General features: G+C 53.4%; 1 long non-coding RNA gene across 1 annotated transcript in view; it reads right to left on the bottom strand.

The window, feature by feature from the left end:
* Nucleotides 1-537: 537 nt before the first annotated feature.
* Nucleotides 538-3,592, bottom strand: part of LOC119473299 — a 16,767-nt gene continuing 13,712 nt past the window's right edge. The window contains exons 2-3 of the long non-coding RNA XR_005202503.1: nucleotides 1,812-1,815; nucleotides 538-683 (exon numbers count right to left, since the gene is read on the bottom strand). This is a non-coding gene — a long non-coding RNA (uncharacterized LOC119473299). The remainder of the gene's footprint in view (nucleotides 684-1,811; nucleotides 1,816-3,592) is intronic.

Below are 3,592 nucleotides of genomic sequence, written 5' to 3'. Positions count from 1 at the left end.
GAGTGGCAGAGTTTGGCTAGGGACTTGGGGGGTTCCGTCAACTCCCACAACTGAGACCTGGGAAGGGATAATAGGGCCCGAAAAAGAAGAGAGGACAGAAAAGGTAGCCCCCGTGTCCAGCAAGAAAGAGACACTTTTACCCGCTACCTGTAGAGTGACCCTAGGCTCAGCGAGGGTAACTGGGGTCAAAGAGCCAGGGCCCCACTAATTGTCCAACAGGCCCATTAAATTGGGAAGTGGAGACTCCCCAGAGGTGGACTCCTGACTTACAGGCATCTCCCATCCGGGGACGGGCGTCGACTGCTTCCGCCCGGTGTGCTGGTTTTGAGGAACCGGTACCCTGGGGAAGTTAGGACAGTCCGATTTCCAGTGTCCCTCAAGATGGCAAATAGGGCAAGGCTTCGTTGGGGCCCGTGGCTGGGGGCAGGCCCTAGACCAGTGACCCTCCTTCCCGCACTTATAGCAGGCCCCCGGGGGGGGCGCGGGATTCAGATTTGAGCCTTTGGGGCCCCGCAGGCCGCAGGGCCGCCGCTAGGGCCTGGGTTTGAAGTGTCACTTTCTGCTTTAGGCGGGCCTGGCGTGCAGCTTCYGCCGTATCCTCTCGGGCATTGAAGACTTTAAAGGCCATTTTTACCAGGTTTTGGATGGGAGTCTCGGGGCCCTCCTCCGCCTTCTTTAGTTTTCTTCGGATATCAGGGGCAGATTGGGAAATGAAATGAGAAGCTAGGACAGTGGCCCCATTCTGGGATGTAGGGTCTAGCCAAGTGTATCGGACTAGAGCTTCTTGTAGGCGGCCTAGGAAAAGAGTGGGATTTTCATCTGGGAGTTGGGTGACCTCTCTTAATTTATCATAATTGACTACCTTGTTTGATACGGCATCCATTCCTCGAAGGAGATACCGTATCAAGCGGTCCCGCCTGGGTATATCAGAGCCCCGACCTGCCTGATAATCCCACTGCAGGTCCTCACTGGGGACAACCTCAGAGCCTAAAGGAATTTGATTGTCTATGGCATGATCTTTGTCTGGTGCCAGGCAGCAGCCAGAATACGCTCGTGTTCTTCGGCCGTTAGGGTGGAGGTGCAGATGACCCTAATGTCATGCCAGGTGAGGTCATAAGTTTGAGTGAGGTACTTAAACTCTTTTATGTATGTAGACGAATCGGCGGAAAAGGACTCTAAGCACTTTTCTATTTGTGCTAGATCTTGGAGGGAGAAAGGGACGTGTACCCTAACTAAACCTTCCGCCCCGGCCACCTCTCGAAGCGGAGCCAGGAGGGTGGGCTAATGTGAGCGGGTATGGGCTGCTACCGGGGAGGTAAGACAGGGTGCGGTCTCCAAAGGAGGAGGCGCGGAGGGAGTGGGGGAAGGGCGAGGCGAGGGCTCTGAGGCAGGAAGTGCAGAGGGAGCGGGGGAAGGGCGAGGTGAGGCCTCTGAGGCAGGAAGTGCGGAGGGAGCGGGGGAAGGGCTAACGGCTGGTGGTAACTAGTTGCTAGGGTTGGCGGGAGGAGACAGATGTTCAGGCAGATCCTCCTGCATTGAGTAAGGCGGGGGAGAATAGAGATAGCGGAGGAGGTTTTGCAAGGGACCTGGGCTAAAAGAACCTGATGCGTAGAGCAAGTGGAACAAAGGTCCGGGTGGGTACGGAGATCCCAAAAAGCCTGTACATAAGGCACCTCGCGATCTTTGCCTGTACGGCGGCAGAAATTGTCAAGGTCACGAAGGATATTGGAATCGAATGTGCCAGTCGGGGGCCAATGTGACTGGTTATCGAGCTGATACTGGGGCCATGCCGCTTGAGACAAGAAAATGACTTTCCTTCGCCTTAGGGTTTGCGAGTATCCCAATTTGGAGAAGTTTCGCAATAAACACCCAAGAGGGGTGTTAAGGGTATTTTGGACTCCGCGTTCCCCATGGCGTGCGCAGCAGTGGTTCCCTGCCAACGGCTGGGTAGATGCAGGAAGAGGCGTCCCCCTTGCACTGCAGATACCCAGAGAATTAACAGAGGGAAGAGTCAGAGAGGGCGTCCCCTGTCTGGCAGTTCCCGGAGGGGCTCCTGGAGCCGGAACGGAGGACCTTCCTCGGGTCGGCCGACGCTAGGCGGGGGGGTCCGGAGAATTGGGAGGGACTACTGTGCACACCACGTGGAAGGAAAGGCAAGAGAAAAAAATGAACTTACCTTAGTTGGAGCGTAGAGGTGTCGGACCCAAAAAAGGGTCGCTGGAGGAGGGGGCTGTGGCCGGGCCGGCAGCCCGCGCTCCCGGGTTTCGGCACCACTTGTGCGACCCCGGCTGTGGGACCCCGACCCACGGAGGCAGGCGCTCAACAGACTCGAGGCAGGACGCATGGTGACCGGTACCGACTTTATTGGGATCTCCGGGCGACTCAAGCGGGAAGGGAGAAATCGCGCGCGCTTTGTTCGGTCGACTTTATAGGGACAGAGGGCCTGGGGCAGTAGGAGAGCTGACCTGGCGGGTAATAATTGGCTAGGTTGGTTGCTGGGCAGGAAGCCTGCCGGGTGGGAGCCTGTGGGACGGGAGGTTACGGGAGAGCTGGTGGGGCGGATGGTGATTGGTTCAGTGGGGCGCTGGGTGGGAAGGTTGCTGGTCTTGGGCCGGGCCAGGATAGAGTGAGATAAGGGACCCTCCCTGTGGGGGAGGAAGGGCCTTCCTTATTGGGAATTAGGCCCTTTCCACATGGCTGGGGAACGGGGCCAAAAGTCCTCTACCAGACACACAGTAGCATTATTCATAATTGCAAAAACATGAAAACAACCCAAATGTCCATCAACAACAGACAGAAATACAAAATGTGGCATATCCATATAACAGGATAATATTTGGGAATTAATAAAAAATGCATGATGATATACAAAGATAGATAAACCTTGAAAACATGCTAATGAAAGAAGTCAGACACAAAAGACCACAAGTCGTCTGATTGCACTTACATAAAATGTCTAGAATAGGCAAATCTGTAGAGACAGAAAGTAGATGAGTGGTTGCTTAAGGCTAAGAGATTTGGGAAAAATAGGGAGTGACTGTGAATGGGTGCAAGGTTTCTTTTTGTGATGAAAGTGTTACAGATTAGACAGTGGTGATAGCTGTACAACTGTGAATATATTCAAACCATTGAACTGTATACTTTAAATGAGTGAGTCCTATGGTATGTGAACTGTATCTTGATAAAGCTATTAAAATATATTGTGCATTATCTTTAAATAATTATAGCTTTCAACTATCAAATGACATGTCTTATCAAGATGAAGTACGGGCATGTTGTCACCCCAACAGCTACATTCCATATAGTTCACAAAGTCCTCTCACAGCCCCCAGTCCCCATGACCAAGAGTATTCCCCAGAGCATTACTGCCAGAGCTCCCAGAGAAGATGCTTTCTCTTCCTAGGATCACAGGTGGAGCTGGTTTCACTGGGGCTGCTTCTGTGACAAGAGAGAATGGGCCAACACTCTAAGAAAAGCAGAATGAGAGAGGGAGTGGGGCAGTGGGATAAAGAGGAAGGTGAGGCCTTCTCTCCCTCTCCTCTCCCCAACCCTCTCCCTCCTCCCTCTCTCTCTCTCTCTCCCCCCCTTCCCC

The sequence above is a fragment of the Cebus imitator genome, unplaced genomic scaffold, assembly GCF_001604975.1.
Source record: "Cebus imitator isolate Cc_AM_T3 unplaced genomic scaffold, Cebus_imitator-1.0 Scaffold146, whole genome shotgun sequence".
In the NCBI taxonomy this organism is placed as follows: Eukaryota; Metazoa; Chordata; class Mammalia; order Primates; family Cebidae; genus Cebus; species Cebus imitator.
This window is presented reverse-complemented; position numbering and strand designations above follow the sequence as displayed.